Source organism: Lepeophtheirus salmonis, chromosome 7, assembly GCF_016086655.4.
Source record: "Lepeophtheirus salmonis chromosome 7, UVic_Lsal_1.4, whole genome shotgun sequence".
Lineage (NCBI taxonomy): Eukaryota > Metazoa > Arthropoda > Copepoda > Siphonostomatoida > Caligidae > Lepeophtheirus > Lepeophtheirus salmonis.
Window position 1 is genome coordinate 28253998 of NC_052137.2, and position 22446 is coordinate 28276443.

The following is a 22446-nucleotide window of genomic DNA, read 5'->3' on the forward strand; positions in this document are numbered from 1 at the left end:
TTTAATTTTTTTGAAAAAAATTACAAAAATCTACAGCTAATTGACAAAAAAATTAAATTTTGCAGAATTTTTTTTCAAAAATCCACAGCTATTAAGAGGAAATTATTTTTTTGGATAAATTTTTTTCCAAAATGAGATTTTTTGAAAAAAAAAATCGAAAAATTAAATTAAATTTTAATAACTACAAAGAAAAAAAAATCTTGCCTTTTTTTTACAGCCCCTCCAGACGACCATCTAAGGACGCCCCTGCTTCTTCAAAAAACACAAATCTTAAAGTTCATCAATTATGTGTGTGTACGAGTATTTTGCAGCAACTACATGCATATTGTGGATACTCCTTATTTTGCATAGCGTCTTCACATTAACAAGACATAGCATACATATTACTAGATAAAAATTGCGTAGAGTGTGCAACTTGTAAATACTAAAGAAACTCTCATGAATGAGGAGATAAGAGGGTTGAGATAATAATGAAACAGAAAAAACTACATATATTGGAATTATGTTAATTCATTCACAAACCCTCGATTAAAAAAATGATACTTATATAAATTGTAAGCATTTTTGATATAAAAAAAAACAAAAATCAATTTGTTAATCTAGACAATTTCAGGATGTTTTTGAGGAGAGCAGCTTAGCTATCATGACGTTTAATTAAGTTAGTTGTGATATGAAGGAAATTAACACTAACTCCACTCCTTATATAGAAATTGCACGTTAAAAAAGGCAAATGATATACAACCCTAAAACATATTAGTAGAGTACGAGTAGAATAAAATATAATTACTTCAATACCGATCCTCAATTCTACTCCGAGTCTAAAAAGGAATTGCACTTATACTTGCTGGGCAAGACAGGTAGATTTCGACAAAACACGCAACCAATCTCATTCCATGTCGTCACTATTGCTAGAATTTTCAATTTGATGTATCGTACCGACAGCTGGTAAGAAAGACAGATTAAAATAAAACACGCAAACACTCATACACTATGACGTCAGTATTAAAAAGCGTGGTGGAAGTTAAACATCAGTCGTACACGCGTTATGGTATAACCTTGTATTTCTATCAACCTTGGTGCATACTACAAATCCTAAGCATTTTTTTAGCGTGTAAGTTGTTTTATAGTTTGCAACCATAAAGGTATTTTTGTTTTCTAAAAGAGAGAAAATCCAAGTATAAAGTAATGCCTTATGCGTGTGCAGATGAATATGGAGGGTAACACTGATGATTTGTTGTGGATTTCTAATTATAAGCCCCTGTCGGAATCCAAGTAGAATCAAGGATCGAAAACGGAGTTCTTCCGACCGATATCCATGCTGTCTATGGAGTGAGGTTTGTGTGTATTTTCTTCATCTCAAAGCTGTTTGGATCAAATTTAATGGAACGTCAAAAAATTATTTAAATTGTAAGGATTACCATGTCCATATACGGGATTTTTTAGATACGAAAAATGCATACGATTTACAACCCCACTACTAGTTCTACATAGATTGCCGTAATTACAGTTTTATCATTGCTGGGGAGGTCCCCCTTGTAATGGAGGTGCCCTTTGTAATGAAGGTCGTCTAAGAGAAATGTATGTTTATTCTATCAAATGCAAAAATCACCTCTATTATGACGAATTTCAAAAGAAAAGCCCCAAGCATTTACTTTATATTAAGTCCTTACTTACTAATTTGTCGTATGCTTTAAATGTGACAATAAATTTATTGAAGTATTTTTATGATTCATATCCCTAATACTTAAATATCTGTGTCTATTATAGGTTAGTCTGAAAACATGTTCAATAATATTTATAGATCTTAGCTGAAGAGTGTTCTTTGGACATTCAATTTTGAGGAAATGACATTTTGATTTTTTAAATGATTGTTCAAGGATTCTACGAATGATTGAACTAGCATGGTTCAATAGACCTGTTCTATTGTAGTACAGGGATGTTTTTAATATTGCACTATACTAAATTGGTATTGAGCCAGTACTTACAATCCTATAATATAGCCCACCGTCAACCAATGACGTAACTCCGAAGACATAAATGCAAATCGTGGGCCGAAATTTCCTTTTCTAAAAAAATGACGTAGGTCACGATCAAGGCCAATCAAAGTTAATCCGAATTAGTTACAGTTACTACTATCTTTAACCGGAATAACCTGTTCAGACCAAAACCCAATAAGCCCCAAAAATGGTAACACCCTCAACCCAAACATAATTATCCTTTATAAAAAAAAAAAAATTATTTGTAGAAAATATTTAGTCTAAAAAATATCGAAACACCAATAATTATGTTGGCATCGAAACCGGTACGAAAAATATTGGTATCGCTCGGTCACACTTTCTTTTTCTGGACTTATTTGTACATATATCTCGTGTAAGGTGCAGTCTTGCACCTTGGACCGGAGTGTAATCGTTTTCAAATCGTGAAGGGATCTTTCTTCGATTTCATCCTTTGATCAGATTTTTCTTCATACCCAGTTATACGAGTAGTACGTCATAGTACCGATGTTCACGATTTGGAAACACACATGATGACTTCTACCATTTGTCTATAAAATGGGACTTGATCGATTTTTAAATGAGATGGATCAGATAACTTTTTGGGGACCGAGCTAGACCAAACATCTATAACTAGTTTGGTCTAGCAAAATTTAGTTTGGTCTCCGACAGGTATAGGATTTTGAGATCAAAACCCAAGAGAAATACTTGCCACTTTGAATTATACATTCAAAACGCTGCATCTCATATTTTGAATGAAACTTGTACGTACATTGAAGTAGCCAGTAAGGTTTCTTTCTCAGGATTACTGGATTTATCGGGGTTTTATACCTACGACAAATTTCCGTCAAATCCTGCATTTACATGGATTCTAGTGATAAGAGATTCGAATGGTGTATTTCACAATTATACAGCCACCAGATCCACCAAAAATTTAACTCGTTCATCTCTTGCTATGTAAGTGATGAATTACGGGTAGGATAGCATAACGGAACTCCATAAAGTAGAACCCGTGGACTCTAAAAAACATTCCGCGGACAATTAGCAATAATGATAATATATGAATAAGACTAAATTAAAAATCAATTTTCCCTCTTAATTTATCAGAAGTGGTGTTGGATCGGCCTTAGAACTAATTTGATAATCATTCAGTATTTTTTCATCCCCTTTCAGCCTTTTATTATCGATTGGATCTTTTATTAAAATTCAACAGTCTTAAGGACCGATTAGTCGGTCCTTCAGTTGTAGCTATATTTTTCTGTTGATAGCTCATAACTAAAAAACAAAAGTATTTTCTTCGATACTGTATTATAATATTACTATGTAGTATTATAAGAAAAGAGTACCTATATATTTGCATCTGTATATGCCCAACATACATATATATATTTATATATGTATATATAAGACGAAGGATCAACAAGAAATTGTATTCTTGTTGGGTTTGAAACGGAGAATAAGTGTAAATTTACTTATTTCTTCGTTTAAATGTCAAAAAGAATAAATTATGACATAGCGATGACGTATCAAGTGAGAAAAGTGAATTGACAGCTAACACAAAAATCCATAGGGTATTTTTGTGTTAGCAAGGTACCGCCATCTTAGTAGATACAGGTATTGGGGGTTCAGCCTGTAAATTATAGACAGATCTAAGATATTTATGTTGTTTTGATGGACCGAAGTCAGGGAGGGGGGTCTGCAGGGAGTGGCTAGAAAGTAGCAGCCCCTATCCCCAATTAAGGAACTTTTTCTTAATTGACAATAAAATTTAATGTAATCAAAAAAAAAAAAAAAAAATGACAAAAATGTTATATTTGAAATTTAATTTTTGGGAAAAAATTTCCTTTTTTGTCGGATTTTTGAAATTTTTTTAAAAACTTGAAATTTAATTTTGAAATTTCCTTTTTTGTCGGATTTTTGAAATTTAATTTTTGAAATTTTTTTTGGAAAATTTTTATTCTTTGGATTTGTTTTTATAATTTTTTTTTCTAAAACCCAATTCCCCCCCCCCCTAATATAATCCTGCGGACGCCCTTGAAAGTTGTTCACTCCAGTTTCTTTTAGACCCATACAACACTGAAAAAAATAATACTTCATTTCACAGTATATTTATTATTTATTTACTAATGAAAAAAATATTACCCCGGATACTGCTCAACAGCAATTTCCTGGGAAATGAAACACCCTACTACCTACCTACTACAAGTCAGAAATAGGTCCAAATCCCAACTTGTACACGCCAGAGTCATACATATTATATGCATATATGTACTAACGATGTGATCATAATAAATATTTATAGATGTATATATTTTTTAAAAGGAATGTATGTTGCTTGCTTTTTCATGTAGTATTATTATTATTACTTAGGTACCTACAAGTATCATCATCTACTATGAAAATAACGAAGTCTAACGAATTTCCTACTTTTTTTATTAATACTCTATGTATATTTATATTGTATATAGAAGATACAGCGTTCCCTGAATGTCTGCTCCAGCCGACGCGCTTGAGCGTTGTTGTTACCTTAGCTGAACTCCTCTGTACTCCTGTTGTTACGACGTTCACCTCCACTCCACTTATTCTTATTAATATTAATATTGTGTGTGTCTGAAGAAGAGAAGAGATATTATAGTAAGTACTACATAGACTAATAAGCTCTTATGCACACGCCTGTGGTCTAAGTCTATGATTTCCTTCCTTCCTTCCTTCCTTCCTCCTTCTTTCAACATCTCATTAACAACATTTTCGAAAAAAATGTATACAACATACCTACTAGTGTTGGTCTTCAGTCTGAAGATCTTAGACCGGTCGAAGATCCTTATGAATTTTTAGTGGACCCAACTAATTTGAAGAAGTATGGTAAGGATTCGTATCAAAGGAAGATTCGATCTGGAATGGTCTCATTTAAAATTCAGTATATGCCAATTCCAACGATGAATCGTTGATGACGTCCTATTTATTTCAAAATTTAGAAATTCGTTAAAATGACGTTATATGAAGTTAAATAACGTGCATACATCATATTTGTAACCAGGGGCGTTGCTACCTTTGGTTTTTTGGGAGGGAGGCTTAGCCCCAAAAATGATGAACACTGTAAAATATAAATTGGATTTATATATGTATATATGATCAAAAAGGGCCTAACAGCGCCTATACTAGCCCCCCCCAATTCAAGGAACTTTACTTTTTATAAGATTTAAAAAAATATATTATTATGAAAGTCGGCATATTGGGGTTCAAATAAAGGTTATTAATTATACCTAAAATTCTTGAGTATGTTAAGACATCCTAAAAATATGAATAATAACTCTATTATTTACTCAAATATGTAAATAAAATATACAATTGATAACATTTAACTATTAATAATGAGATCCGCTTCTCTTGATAACATCAGCTACAAGGAGCCGGAAGCTTTGAGATGCCTGGGGACCTCGTTTCCATTGTACCAATTTTGGTTTTGCCTTAAAATTTACATACCCTGGATGGATGGAGTAACCTAAGGAAGACATTACACCTTCCAAGAAGACAATGCACCGGCCCACTAGGTCAAAAAGTGCAGGATGTATTGGCCACAAGATATCCTCACTTTTTGGTGCACGGATTTTTATCCTGAAAACAGCACGTACTTGAAGCCATACAATTTTATTCTTTAGGGGAGGTTCAAGCATGAGGCCTTTGCCAATTATCATTCGTCTGTGAAGGCTCTGAAGAAGTCCATTATACGTACAACGGCTAAGCTGGATCCGCACGAGTTAGACCGGACATGCCAAAGCTTCTACCGCTGTTTGGCCAAGGTTATCAAGACAGGTGGATTTCATTATGAAAAATAAAAGTTCATTAAATGTAGCTTTCAAATGATAAAAAAAAATTATGTTTCTACGCTATCTAGTTCGATCGTTATAAGCGTAAAAAGATTTTACAAATTTATCTGGACCACCCTCCATAAACGTATGTATATGAAGTTAATAACTAAGTTAGGATTTTCTCCTTCCTTGATTTTTGTTCAAGATTGTTGTTATGTCGACGCAGTACATATGTAGATATCTATTCAAGAAATCGTGATCCTTTTCATCCATCTGACCTTCAAACAGCATGCAAATGATTGTATTATACGTATACATAGTTTATACATTATATGCAATTACGCATATAATGTATAATGCGTACATATGCCGAAGCATCGTTAGGTAGAATTTAAAAATCTCTACTGATATTTTACTTTCCTTTTTTCCTGCACGATTTCTAATTATCTAACTATGTATTACATATTTGATACAAATACTTATACAGTACTTATAATTGATACAGAATACCTAGAGCGAATGATGCAAGTCCACTTAATAAAGAGTTATGTAGAGCAATATTTATGTCTTATTGCCATGAAAAAAGGCAGTGCATAACTATCTATGCATGTAATATGTCTATATACTTGAATATTATTCTACAAGGCGAACGAATATTTTGTAATATCATCAGGAATGTCTGGGATTGCGAATAACGTTTACTTACTCGTTAAGTTCTATATTTCAATAATGATATTGAAAGTGGATTACTGCATTTAGTGTTGTGTTCGTCATTAGAACCAACAGTCCCAAAGACAGGATCGAACTGGACCAAATAAATAAGGATCGACATAGTGCTAACTGCATCTATCCTGCGTGTACAGCGTTATATAACTTTGGAATGGATCAATTGTTAATTTATTATTCATACTCTTCATATTTTCATTTTTTTTTTGAATGGAGAGGTTTTGTGTTTTTAAAATATGTCTTGTTTGTAGGTGTAGAACTGCCATGATAAATTAAATTTGAAATGCACGAAAATACAATGGTTACGAAAAGTTTCCTGGATTTAATCGCTAATCCAATGAGGTCAACACATCACATCTTCGAATAGGATACAACATGCTAAATCTAGGGTCATGAAGACATGGTTTTCATTAGGCAACATAGTCTTCAAAAAAGTCTGAAGAAGCATCGTTCACCTCCATCACTGCAGATCTCTACAGAAAGCTAATCATTGACTTGTAGCCAAACTACCTTGATTCTTGCCATAGGTCGATGCAGGGCTGATGACAAACTGACATTTCAGGGCGAGTTGGGCTTGAACTTGAAGGTCATGTCCCAAGTCCAACGAGTCACAGACTTTGATTAATATATGATTGCGCATATTGCAATCTGTCTACTAACCTTGATGATCACTGCGACAAAAAGATGAAAAAACACACACATACTCTTTAAAGTGGTCCATATACATACAAAGGCATATCAGTAATGGAAACTTAAATATTATGGTATTGACTATGAATTAGACTAAACAGTAGGGAAAGACCTGAACTCCCACTAAATTTAGACGAGTTCTAAAGGGCGAGTCCATAGTCATGTATCCATGCTAATCCATTTATTTATTTAAAAAAATCAAGCTATGGGTAAATTTCCATTTGTCTAAATCTTATCCCACACACAGATACCTTTCGTAATTCAAGAGTTAACTGTTTCTATTTTGTACTCTTTGTGTTAATATAGATGTTATTTTAATGGATCACAACATCTAAAAAGTTTATTTTCTCTATATTTTTTATGTAGCTTGAATATAGGTAGAATAGGAGATAATGGTACACATAATTTGTAATTGATTTTTATCTCTCTATGACATGGAACAACAAAGGCATAAATTATTATTGTACGTAGACCCCATCCGTCTCACGTACATTTAGAGGTCAATGACAAATAATAATGATCTTTAGTTAAACTACCAATAAAATAAATTCCAATTTGATCAATTTCATTCACTCATTTGACAAAAATTGAAAGGACTTAAATAATCTTCATTAAATAACATTAACAAAAAAACTATTATTTCTGTGGCATATTGTTACTTTCTTAACACAAATATATAGCCTGTATTTTATTGTAAGTTGTCAATATTTCTGTTTATGTCAGTCTTCTGGCCATTGATTGGTTCAATAGAATTCACTCCTTTTAAACTGCGAAGAATTCCCAACAGTTATTGCATACTACATAATTCCATAGATGAGAAGAATTGGCTAACTACTTCAAGCTGATTTTAGGCATTTTTTCTGTTTCTTTTCCAAGAAAATTTTGTATGATACAATTTAAGTAAGAACGTGTTCACTATCACAAATATGTAGAGTCTATTTTTTTGTCAACTGTTAATATTTCTTTTCCTATTCGTCTAATCAGTGATTTAACCGTTGATTGGTAAAATTATAACTAGCTTATTTTAAGTTTCTTTTCATAGCAAAAGTAGTGCTATATAATACAATAAATTATGGCTCTTTTTTTATTCTTACCAATCTTCTGAATGGTGATTTGGTTGAATTAGATTGACCTTCTTTTAAGCAGTGAACAACTCTAAACAGTTGATTAATAATAACTCCAGAATTGGCTTACTACCAACAGATTTTTGGTTTTTTTTTATGTTTATTGTCGGAGAAAAGTTTTGTTAAGTTAGAACGTGTTCACTAGCAAAAACAGGGGCGTCCGTAAGGGGTGCACTGAAGGGGCTGTAGACTCCCTCCAAATTAAGGAATTTTTTTCTATTTAATAAAAAATTTGTTATTTGAAATTTAATTTAATTTAATTTTTTTTCCAAAAAATTAATTTTCTGTGAATAGCTAAGAATCTTTGAAATTTTTCTGCAAAAAATTTAAATATTTGAAATATAATTTTAGAAATTTTTTTGAAGAAAAAATTTAATATTTTAAGTTCCTTCAAAAAAGAAAAAAATTAAATTCTTGTGAATTGCAAGTTCCCACAAAAAATAATCTTGCAGACGCCACTGAAAAAGCTTAGAGTATATTTTGTTGTCAAATGTGAATATATATCTCCTTCCTTTCTTCTAATCTGTCTTCTAAACGTTTTTTTGGTAGAATGAACTCCTTTTAAGCTGTCAACTTAGGGCCTTTTTGGCTGCGAGATACCATAAAGTTAAAGACGTGTTCACTAACAACAAAATATACAGTAAATTTTGTTGTCAGCTGTCGATATTTCTGCCTCTTTTCTTCTAGTCAGTCTTCTGAACGTCTCATTAAACAATCCTCAACAGTTATGGAATAATATTGCCATAGTTTGGGGGAATTGACTGACTACTACCAGCTCATTTTGTGCACGTTTTCTGTTTCTTTTCGGAGGAAAGGTTGCGTGTTATGATGAAGATAAGGCGTGATGGATTTATAAAAAAAATTAGTGAATGATGATGGTGACATATCCTAGTTGCACTCTAATTTGGAGAATGAATGTTGATGTTGATACAAGTCTTAACTTTATCCATTCTGTTCCTAACCTGTGCTCACACTCCTATATCCGAGTCTACATTGAAATAAAAGTATAAATTAAGTTAAAAAATAAAACAATTCACCCACCCTCCGTTTTCCTAGCGTCAAAGCAGAAGGAAATTTTGTTGTTGTGACTTCATACACAGTCGTTTACCTACCTCCCTGTGTATGAACAGGGAACCACGCCTTTATCTTATATTTTTACTACATACTATCGTTAGTCTTTATTTTTTAATATGTATATACTTAGGTGTGTATTTATGTATACTTTTATTTTTTTGCAAAAAGCAAATCTCTGGAGGTTTGCTCTCAAAAACAACAACAAAAAAAAAACACTTATATTCTCCCACGAAGAAAATTTGTCGAATTAATATTTACGTATGGTATTACTACAGGTCTGCAATTCGTACGGTACTTTGGCTCGCCTTTACTAAATAAATTTAATTTTTATTCATCTTTTTTACCCATTTTTTATTATTTCTGAAAAGTTCTCCAGTTGATTTAAATGTAGTGATGTAACGAATCAAGAAACGCCAGGAATCGGTCTTTTTAAGTTTTGGAATTGGCTCAATATTCCCGATTCCACCGATATCCATGCATATTTATTTATATACAGTATTAAGTAAAGAAATGGTTTTCTAATTTATAAATTTATTATTTTAAATGGTCAACCAATAAAAAGAGATGATGATGATAGTATAGAATAATCAGGGGTTAATCATTGGGGTTTCTAAATGTAGGGTCCCGTATCGAACTATCTTTTCTTCAATTTTTACTTTAAATTATAAGGAGTGCAATAATAATAGGCCTTTATAACAAATTTTAGTCGTGAAATCAGAGGTGTCCGTAGGGGTGGTTGTAGCACCCCTCAAACTAAGAAATTTTTTCAAATCTATTTTTAAAAAAATTTAAAATTAAAATTTATTTTTTGAATTTTTTTCCCTGTAATTTTTTTTTTTTTGAATATCTATGGCTTTTACATTTTTTTTCCCAAAAATTTAATATTTGAAATTTAAAAAAATCCAAAAATCAACCCACCCCAAAATATTATCCTCTGGTCGCACGCCATGGCATGTTCTTGGTATTAAATAACGTTTCATATTATTATTGTAAGTCTTATATTACGAAAATGATCTTTAAAACATTCAACAGATCAAGGTTTGGTCTTTAAAGCCTTTCAAAAAAATCAGGTGTGATTCAGCGCCATACTCGGCCATGAAAGAACCATATTAACATAAATCTTATCATCATTGAAAGATGATTTGCAGTTGCCCCCAAAATTAGAAATCCTTCTCAGAATCAGTGAAACCTAATTTTGGTACTGCAGCTAGGTAAGTAGAACACAAATACAAAATTTTAGTAAATTTGGTTAACTTCTCGCTCAATTGTAATTTCTATACATGTATGAAGCAAAAAAAAAAAAAAAAAAAAAAAAAAAAAAAAAAAAAAAAAAAAAAAATGTGTTTGTTATTTTAAAAACTTTTCTATGAACAAAAGAAGATTATGGCGTTTTATAATTTTTTTGTGTCTCTAATATCTTTGACTGTGGAGAGCAATCAGTGATCACGCCTGGATCGTTTATTGAATATAATAGACATTATTAAACTTCAGTACAGAAAATGAAAAAAATAAAACTTTTTTCTTCTTCTTCTCATTAATTATTATTTTAATATAATATACATTTAAATTTAGAATGTAAATATTGTATTTAGATTCTTACAAACAAAATAACTACAAGTATTTAGTAGTGGAAGTAATATATAATAGCAAACCAGTAAACAATTGAGTCCCGCGCAAAGAGAGGAATGAACTTTTTTAAATTTAGATTTAAGGTCAGTTTCAACTAATTATAATCATAATTATGATTGATGTAATTTCTTATCGAACCCTAATCAGTAGGAAGTTCAACATTAAAAAAGTAAATCATTTTGTTATTTGTTATCGTAATTCCTTTTTATATAATAAAGAATTGGAATCGTTCATGAAGATGGTATCGGAATTGGCTGAAATTTTGGTATCGTTACATCTCTATTTAAAAGCTATGGGACTTTATTGTACAAATCAGCAGATTCAGAAGGTATTTCCAAGTTTGGGGGCGGGTGTTAAATTATATAATGGGGGCATCAAAGGCACACGACAATGCAAGTTTAAAATAAGTTAAATGTAACACTTAGTCTTGAAAAGTAGGGCCATGTCTAATTTTTCTCCATAAGGGGGCTTTTTATTTATTAATTTGACAAGCAAAGCTTGAGAATAGTTTTTTGGGAAGAGGCAAACAACTTTTATATTTTTAAATTTTTTTATAAGAGAATTTTTAGAAAATAGTGTCAGTTAAAATATTTTAAAAAATTAATACATTTTTAAAGTAACACACAATTTTAAATATAGTAAATTTGCTAGATTTTGAATGTAGTAAAATGCTCAATTTTAAAATTATGTCAACAGCACAAAAAAAATAAATTATTTTCCAAATAAATTTTGACTACAAAATGGGATTCTATTGGATAAATGAATTCTAATTTAATATGAAATTGAGTTGGTTTGCCCGGCATTACATGGTACATAAAGAAATTAAAATTAATTTAAAACACTTTTGTTTCATATAAAACAAAAAATAAAAACCCTAAAGTTTTGAGAATTATTTTTCTACATGTTGGCGTTGGTATGTATCTTTGCACTTTTTTTTTTTTTTTAATAAGAAGTAGATTTGCTCAGAGTTGCCCGAGACATTAAGAAAATAAAATTAAGCATTTAGCTCTTCTGACTTTTTTCAAAGGACCTTCTTTTTAAAGTGATGTACCACTTGTCAAATATTTATTTAACCCAAGTACTCCATCACCAGAACAAAGCATTTTAAGCTTCAGTGACAAGGACGACCGCAGGATTATAATTTGGAAGAGGGCTTGGTTTTGGATTTTTAAAGAAAGAAATCCAAAAATTTTAATTTTTGGAGAAAAATTTCAAAAATCCATATCTATTCCCAAAATATTAAGTTTTTTGAAGAAAAAATGAATCAAAATCCACAGCTGTTTACAAAAAATTAAGTTTTTTGGAATAAAATTTCAAATATTTAATTTTTGGAGAAAAATTTACAAATCCATAGTTATTCATAGAAGATTAAATTAAATTTCAAATATTAAATTTTCCAGTGAAAAACAAATATTCGTTAATTGTTTTTTTCTTTTTGGTGGTGGTGGGGGGGGAGGGTTGAGGCTACAGCCGTTTCGGCCTACAGCCTGTGGAAGTCCCTGGGTTAGGTGCCACATGTAAAAAAATTTAAATGAGTTTAAAATCTCAAGTACCCCTGGAGTGCCTCCAAGTACCCCAAGGGCTACGCGTACTCCCATTTGAGATCCACTGCTTTAGAGAACAAAAAAATATTCAAGTTGAACTACCGTTCGCTCCTCTTTAATATTATTGTCAAGCAAATCGTATTAGTTACAACTAAAAAATGAAATGACTAATTTTAAATGAAGGATTTACAGTACTTTGGATAAGGATCCTGCAGTAATTGAATATTAATCGTGTAATTTTTTTTACATTTTAATACAAATGACTACAATATAAGTATTTTGTTGCATATTATTAAGTTCAAATGCCATTAGCTATATTACACATAAATACATCACAACCATATGATTTTAATAAATCATTATGAAATGATGGTATTAATCTATAGTTAGATATTAGCATGCCCCATGTTGTAATTACATAATTATTATAAGACAAAAAATTGCAACTTGTACAACTTGCTTATACAAGTTGCAACTTGTGTAAACAAGTTGTACAAGTTACAACTTGTACATAAAGCGCAACTTGCACACAACATAGATATATCCAATACACCTTTATATTTTTAGAATCGTCTTAGGGGCTTTCACAGTGTGTGGGTTGGAGGGGCTGTAGTCCCCCAAATTAAGGAATTTTGCTTGTTTACTCGGATTTTTTTCGTCATTCAGTGACAGAAGAGCAAAAAAACAAAAAAATATTTAAATTTTTTTTGTAATACCTTTGTATTTTTTCCCAAGAAAAATATATGAAAAAATTTTATACTTAATTTTGAAACTCTTTGTGAATAGCTGTGGATTTTTGAAATATTTATCTAAAAAGTTTCATATTTGAAATTTTTTATGGATTTTTGAAATTTTTTCAAAAATTTAACAATTGAATTTTAATATTTAATTTTTTATGAATAGCTATGGATTCTTGGAATTTTTTCAAAAATTTAATAATTGAATTTTAATATTAAAGTTTTTTACGAATAGCTATGGATTCTTGAATTTTTTTCCAAAAATTTCAATTTTTGGATTTTGTTCCAAAAAAATTCCAAAAACCAAGCCCAGCCTCCCAAAAAAAGAAATATATATATCTATATATAATCCTGCGGACGCCCCATTTACAAATCCTTACTCGGTCCCTAGAACTTACAAATTGGGAAGATTATTCCTCAATCTTTTAATACCCGTAATTTTTATGCACATTTTATATAAATACTAAAATGCCAATTATATAAATTGCCCATATGACATAAGTTTACCATGGATTAAAAATCCCATGCTCAATCATGATTCAACACTTGATCTATGGGATGTAAGAAACAAGTATTATCTTTTAGTGAAGGACCCTAACGTAAGAAAAATAAAGAAGATGCACAAAGCCTAATAGTAAAAAAAGACAAAAAAAAAAACCTTCTAATAGTCTAATTATATTAATTAAAGATTTGATTGATGAAAGTTTTTCAAGGCGAAACATGGTCTTACCGATCCACGTTTACTAGGGCCTCATTAAAATTAAGATTATCACTAAATAAATCTTATATTAAGATATGTTGTCCAAAAGTGACCTAATAAAGGTCAAACAAATGAATATCTAGTGTTGCGAGTCTCCTAATACCTTCAAAAACTCTCTGAAATCCCTTTCTAATACTCCTTGATCCCAGTCATATTATCAGATTCTAAAGCCTATATCCATATATCAATTCAGATATTGCCGTATTTCAAAATCTTATAAGAGTAATGAAAGGTCGATTATGAGCCTTTATTTCTATGAGGAGCGTATCCCTACCTGTTCAGAGTGATTGTAACTCCATCTGTTATTGTAGATATAATTTCTTCCAGGTTATAGCTTTTATAATGTATAATAATAATAGTCATTATCTTTGAAGAAGACGCTACCTGTGGGCTCAAGAATTCAAATTCCACCTTACTAGCTCTACCTAACCACGAGTTACCTACGAACTTTAAATCATATGAGAAAAAAAAGAAAAAATAAATATAAAGAAAGAACGCTTTTCACCTGGGATGATGTTATTTATTTATCAAGGCAGCAAACAAACAAATCCTTGTAGGAATAATATACGTTGATGATTTCATTAGTCAGGTAAATTAGAACAATATAATATATCAACTTATATAATCATATCATAAAAGACCATTGAGAAAGATTAACAAAAAAAAAAAAAAAAAAAATCTTCATCATGGTGAATTAACTAATAATCATCGCTCAAATAACTGCATCCTTTTTCTATGTTGGCATGAGATTCGTAAACTGAATACAGTCCCGTTCATCCTTGCATAAAGGTTAATACCACTACTCCAAATGATTTTGAAATACATTTCTTCAACGCGTGTCTAAACAGATATTATAAAGATTGTTAATTATATATTTAGTAATGAAACTATCAGGTAGGTAGGGCCCTCATACAATTAATTCTATGTACAGTAACGCCTCAGATTGCGAGACATTTGGGGAGGGGGACTAAGTAGCAAGGTTTCCTATCTTTGTTTAATCTAAAATGCACATCCAACTGACTTGTAAATAGACACATATATAATTGCCATTCCGTCTTAATTTCTTCTTATTTCTTCCGGTCTTAAGAAGACTTAAGTAATATGTATCTCAATTTGTATATGTGAGATTGGCTTACAGTAGATGGCGTTCAAAAGATTAGATTTTGTACTTTAAAAACTTTGCACAAAATTGTGTGACTTTTTGACACAGTATTGTTTGAGTGCGCGTCTACAAGTGACACCAACAAAGGGAAAATACGCAATATTTTACAGTTTTTCTTCCATAAAGGAGAAAACGCAAGCGAGGCAGCTGACAATAAGAATAATGTTTATGGTTCTGACACTGAAACTGCCAATCATAGATTGGTTTTCGTGGATGATGTTTCTGAAATTCTGATGTCAAAGGTGGACTACGTTCTGGAAGGGCAATTGTCCAAAAATGTCGATAAAATAAAGGAAATTATCTAGTCCGATCATCATGTAAGCACTGCATTGATTTCCAAGGAGATAACATTAATGGAGCAATCATAAAAAATCAATTAAAATAATGGATTTAATTTTACTACACCTTATATTTGTTTAAGTCAGACAAAATATTCAAAGAAATTGTTTCGTTTCGTTTTCCTCCCTTAATCATCATCCCAAAAACCTTGGTAGAAGAATACATTTTGTTTAGTCATAGCTGACAAAATTAACACTGTTGTCATAGAATAGGGTCACCATATTTTGATTTCCAAAAAAAGAGAACCCTTTGGCCTATCTTTCTGTCATTTTTTCAGAAGGAAGAAGCTCATATTTTGAGATAATATAATAATAATCAGGGGTTTTATTATTGCAGATAGGATGTTTTGAATACAAAAGGAAGAAATAGATTTGATTTATAATTTTACTTTCATTATAATTCGATCTTCAATTGTTTGTTTCACAAAAAACCGGACATATCATGAATTTATAAAAAAAATCCTGCACTCTCGGGACAGGAAATAAAAAAAAGTGTAATGTTATTCACCGCAAGGCCGGTACACAAAACTGACAATTTTTAAAACATAAAAAAACACAGAATGTATTTTTAACTATGTTTATTAAATTACTAAAGCAAATATATAAAGAACTCGACCATTAATTTCAAAGTTATGAAAGAAAGAAATCCCAAATTTGACAGTATACTTTCATTTTTGTCAAAAATGCTGCCTTTTTGACAAATTTGACCAGAAGTTTTTATAGACAGAGGATGTGTTTCCCAGTGATACATAAAACATGTCTTTTCGGTATGTAAAAATGAAAGAAACCGAGAATAAACATGGTAATCCTGTCAATTTGGAGAATGTTTGAGAGAAGTGAAGCTTATCTGTTATGACGCTGTATTAAATCATCTGCAGGCAGTCATGAGAGGAAGGAAAGAAACACAAATTCGACACTGTGAATAGCAAGGTGAGCTGTAACTACTCCGATATCACACCTCAATTCTACTCGGAGTTTAAAAGGGACTACACTAACCCCCATGAGCAAACCCTTATTGTTACTTTTCATTGTTCATGAAAACTAGATATGACTTTATATTAAGAGAAAATTAAATAAAGATGACAACAGCTTTGGTTCCTCAAAAAGCCTGTTTAGATTGCCAACTACAAGAAGCCGCACCCACTTTTTAGAACATGTTTGATACCCATCTAATGATAACAGCTTTAGAAAATAAAAAAAAATCTTTTTCCGGTTCCAACTACAAACAGTCGCTCCCACGTTCTAGAACATAATTTATACAGCTCTGCCTATTATACCATTGAAATCTAAGCACTTACTAATTCAATAATTAATGAATGATTTGAACTAATTCGTATTTCGATATATTAAAGCATAAATAATTAGTTATTAACCAGAGCCCTCTAACTGACACTAGAACTTGATCGACGAATTTCAATTCAGGCACTCTAAGCAGGTGTGTATCTCCAAGACTACTGTCTACGCCTTCAGTAAGCCCGAAACGTTAGAGAGGAAGAAGGGGCTATCAAAAAGGTCACACAGGAACTGGAGGAGTAAAAAAAACCAGCCCATGCCAGTCCCCTCAAGTCCATGATGGTACATGCAAATAATTTTGGGATTTCACACCAGACTATACAGAGAGGTATAAAAAAAGTAGGTGAAAAGAACCTTGTGACATTGGAGCGGCCACTTTAGACACCAGTAATGAAAGGAACCCATCTTCGTCGTTGCAAGACTCTTTTGAATTCTTTTTTTGACACTTTTGCCCACGTACAGTCCTAATGCATATTGAGGGGAGGACCTTCAGTGTCCTTCTTCCAAACACCGAGGCCCTCAACACCATGACAGATGACTGCTTCTACTGCGGGGGCCATGCATTCTGCCGCCGCTTAGAAGGCATCATTGACGATAAGGACTGCTACATTAATGATAAAGAGAGCTTGGGCCTATTTATAATATTAATTTTGTTAAAATTGTTTTTGATTGTTAATGAATAAATTATATCTTGTTCAAGTTTAAAATACAAAATATTCAGATTTTAATGGACCCCTCGTTACTACAGAATAGTGTACATTACAGATGCAAGTTGTGGGGTTTACGAGCGATTGTTGCAATGATATTACTGGAGGTACCTTAAAGAACAGTCTCATTCAAACTACATTAACTACTAATTACCTTGGGTGAGATGTGTAATAATAATAAAGAAAAGGTACATGATTTCGTAAGGTAAGTAAATATGAATTGCATCATATCCTCATACCTACATGGCCTTCTTTTGCATTTAGAATTTATTTTCCAAAAAAGAAGAACATTTACAAAAGTTTTTTTTCTTTTGTTCGCCTCTATTTTTTCTTTCTATTGTAACTTATGCACAAGAGGGGAATACAATATTGTGTAATCTTAAGGTTATTGTTATGAGGTGTGTGTGTTACAATATGATATACATTGTACATACTAGGATTCCTCATTCCCCCGGATCCCCTTAGTAAATAATAAATACAGTGAAATTTAAGACTGTTTTTCTATGTTTTCCGAATAAATAATTCATTTTAAGTAGGGGGAAGGGGGGAAGGTGTAATTCTATGAAAATGGGCAAATTAAATTTTAGCTTTACTTTTCGGATGCTAGAGCATCATTTAAAGACTCAGGTATTTCGTTGGGCGACAATTTGTTTTTCTTCAAAATGAAAAATAAAAATTGAATTCTTATGTATCATTTGAGAAAATGAACATTAATGAAAATTTTGAAATTCAGCAACAACACTTTTGAAATTGAAACTTCTGAATCCCTTTACAAATATAGAATGTCGTGAAAAAAACTCATTTTCAAATGGCTATAGAGGTCCAAATCGCCCTTTGAAGACTAAACCTTTACAAACATTATTTTTTAAACAAAATACAACTAAAGATCGATTTAATAGGCCACCCTAAAAAGTGGATACCCTAGTACACACGCTAAAATAGAAGAAGTTGACCTTTGACCTTTTTTGTGACCTTAAAACTGTAATTTTAACACATTAAATTAAAAAACCCATGGGATGAAGAGTCCTGGTCTTGACAAAGAAAACATTTATTTTTGTTCTAAATTTAATTTAATTTTATAGTGGAGTCTCCATAACACTTGTCAAGTCATTGCGTAGCTTGAACGAATTTTTTTTCCATCAAGAAGGAGTGTAAAATTACAAAACGAAATTGTTTTTGATCCAATATTTTAGAAATAACAAAAGTTGTGTATCTCTGAGCAGAATAACTCACAAACATACGACCAGATTGTCACGAAATTTTGACAGCTCTTTTGTGAAGGTTGGTACTCACTGAAAATGAGGTAAATTATTAAAAAATATAGCGTCATATAAGTGTGAAGTTCGGGACTCGGGTAATACAATCTTCTTTCCATATTGTAGTAAATAAATACACTAATATAATGGAAAGAAACATGTATTTTTCACTTATTATCCAACTTCTTCGTCCATAATTGATCAAAAAAATAAATAAAAAAAATGTATATATTTAAACAACTTATGGGGATATCCAGCACATTTAGTTATTTTTTAATTCCAATATCAGTGGTTTATCATTGGAACCAAGTAGTATTTAATGCAGATATTAGGATATATATGAAGTTTTATCAATAATTATTGGAAATTTGTACATTTTATATAGTAAAAATATCTACTATAGAAGTCCAAAGATGACATCAAATTCAATTATGATGTAACTTATCACGTCAGTGAAAAAAGGTCATTTTCAATTTCTTCATTTTATCATTACTCCTAATATTGCGCAGGTTGCTTTTTAGAGACTGCCGGTACCACTTTTTGAAATTCTATAGCTCTATCCAACCCGCAATAAATTTTTTTAATAGTAAATGATGAAAGAGGTAATTTTTGATGACCTGGGGATTGTATAATTGTGCAACACACATCCCGACCAGCAAGCTAAAAGTAAAAAGCGTGTTACTAGAATCTATGTAAATCTGCTTATAAAAAATATTACTCATCCGAAATATCATATGTAATAATTTTTCAAAAACACTGATTATCCGAGATCCATGGCTTATTTTAGGAATTCTATGACTTCATTTTGAATGATTTATGGCCCTACAGCAGTCCGTATCTGAATCAGATGAATTATTTGGTCTGGGAATACGTTAAATCCAAAACAAATCGAACATCTCATGATATTAATGACTCTCGGATTGCCTCCATCAAGGAGCCACATTACGAACATGTTAAGGAATTATCTCATCAACACCTGCTCCTCCTTCCAGACACGTATCCTGGCCTGAATTGATGCTTGAGCCGAATAAATCAAATGAGCTCTTATTTCAACATCCATATCTACAATTCAACTCAATTTTTCTTGTAAATCCACTGAAATATGTGGCCTCAGTGTAAGTTTAATGATTTTTGAAAAATAAGCCAATTTTATCTTAACAATCTTACATTCCGGTGCCGCCGATCCGTGGGTCCCACTTTTTTGAATTCCTTAATCCCATATAACTTGCAATAAAAAAACTTATATAGTAATTGTTTAAAGAGCTGATTTTTGGTGAAGGCTGTAAAATTATGAAGTATATGTACAACCCGACCAGCGAGCTGAAAGTCAGCTCGGTATTCCTATTTTCTTAGAACATCCTCCCAGAAATGCCCCGGAAGACGGGATATTGGGAAAAAAGTTCAGACAGGGTTATATCTACATTCTATATTCATAAACATATAGGTATAAGAAGTCTTTAAAACTTTTAAAAAGTAAGTTGCATAATTGTGAAATATATATCCTACTCGACCTGCAAGCTGAAATTCAGCTCGATATGCAAATATAATTATAATAACTAAATGATGATTATATTTGAAATAATGAAATGTGGGATTTCCCAGGGAACCTCCCGAGAAAACCCGGGAAAATAGGATCTAAGGATTAACACCTATTACATACACTTTCCTATGGAGTTATATATCTACATTCTACAAACATACACTTTATAAAAAGTCTGTTTTCTTTGATCCTTTAAGAAGGAAGGGGCCACTTAGTTAAAGAAAAAGTATTTCTCCAAATATTTATTTATGTAGTTGTTTGTATTGAATTATTATAACTTATAGACTTATTTAAGTTTGACCAACTCTGTGTTTTTGAAGTACCTCTTTGCTTATACATATATGTACAACAGTTGGTACTGCCTCGACCCACTGCTAGTCAACGATCTTTATATAACGCAGTTAGTGAACTGGGTAAAAATGAAATCCCAAACATAAAATGCATTTAAATCATGGTTATTAGAACAAAGTTAGGCAATAAGAAAATCTTAGGGCAAATAATTTTTTTTATTAAGTTTCTATTTATTTTTGCTGGTTCTAGGATGTTTTGCCTCCACAATTTTCTCTCTGAGTAAGTTTTTCACTAATAATTTTCGTCCTCATTATAAAAAATATATATCTTCACAAATAACTTGATCTTATGAAGACAAAGGGCATACCCCTAGCCAACTCGTTTCATCCAGGGATTAATAACATCCCTGAATCACTCCTTCTAGATATCCACATTAAACTTGAGACTCTGAGAGAAGAAATACAGCGGAGATGCCGCTGAGGGCCATGACAAAAGAGGGGAACCTGTGCTGCACCACGGGAACATGCTCTTAGATCTCGCCAGAAAAAAACAACGAACCAACCCAACCGAGTCGTGTTTCAAATGCTTCAAAAGTGAATTGAACCTCGTCCCTGGTAAGAATCCTGACAGGTTTATGTAGTCAAGGAATTTTAAACGAAGGAATACCCATTTCAAGGCCGAAAAAAAGGGCAAAGATTCATTTATGCTATAATATATATTAGATTACGTAAAAAGCTCTTTTTGCTAGAATAACTATTAATACATTGCATCAAAAAAAGCTTAATGTATGCCTTAATGTGTTCCCTTAAAAAAAGTGTATTTACAATTGTGTGTTTGGTGAGCCCAGTTCTGTGTTACAGTGTTTCAAAATGAAAGTTAAAAGTAGAAAAAAAATCGATACAGTATTCAGTATCACTACGATCAATGTGAAAAGGCATAGGAGGTGGGCAAAAAAGTTGTGCTGTTTATGGACCCAATACAGTATTGAATGCATCAGCAGTGTGGTGGCTCCAACGAGTCAATCGGTTGAGCACCAACCTTCGCTTAAAATCATTTCCCCTACAAATTAACATTCTGCTTTATTTATTAGTCAAAAGGTTACAAAGTTTAAACATGTTTGACCTTTTATGTGACTTTGACCTTTTACCGTATCAGACGTGCTTTTATTATACCTACAAAATGATTCTAATTTGATTAATGTATTTTAATTCGTTCCAAAGTTAGGATTAATTTCGCTTTTTTGACATTTTTTATAACCTTAACCTCTCAAAAATTAGTTTGATTTATTTACCTCAATATCTAAAAAAGTTTATGTTCCCGTTATCAACGTTTTGTCTGACCTTGACCTCTCTTACTATTATGGTATAAAATCTTCCTACAAAATTAAAAAAAAAAAATAGATTTGTAATTTTTTTTGTATCCTACTTACAGACAGACAAACAAATAAACCAAGGCGATTACATAATTTGATTGATTGATTTAGTTGGTAGAAGTATTCTTCTTTTTTATTTAATAAAAACTATTTTAGGACAGATTTTATATTAAAATAGATATCTAATAAAAAATTATTAGACGGATTAAAAAATATATTAATTTGTATAACTTTTGGGAAAATTTCTTTGTACGAAGTATAATTATTTATTTATTTTGATCAAATTGCACAGATATGGTCATTACAGCCATATGCAAGTCTTAAAAAGGCTAATTTTGTTTGGACAAAGTTGGTGCATCAGCATGGTCCTAGTGTACACTACCTAGAGTAAGAATATCAT

At 31.5% G+C, this 22446-nt stretch overlaps 2 long non-coding RNA genes across 2 annotated transcripts; both read right to left on the reverse strand.

Annotated features, from left to right (window-relative positions):
• Positions 1–4406: 4406 nt before the first annotated feature.
• LOC121122131 (uncharacterized) lies at positions 4407–5104 on the reverse strand. The gene is made up of 2 exons (XR_005865708.2): positions 4767–5104; positions 4407–4604 (listed from the first exon to the last, which is right to left on the reverse strand). It is a non-coding gene; the product is annotated as an uncharacterized lncRNA (long non-coding RNA).
• A 2659-nt stretch (positions 5105–7763) lies between these two features.
• LOC139905999 (uncharacterized) lies at positions 7764–9338 on the reverse strand. The gene is made up of 2 exons (XR_011781191.1): positions 8779–9338; positions 7764–8559 (listed from the first exon to the last, which is right to left on the reverse strand). It is a non-coding gene; the product is annotated as an uncharacterized lncRNA (long non-coding RNA).
• Between the last annotated feature and the right edge of the window lie 13108 nt (positions 9339–22446).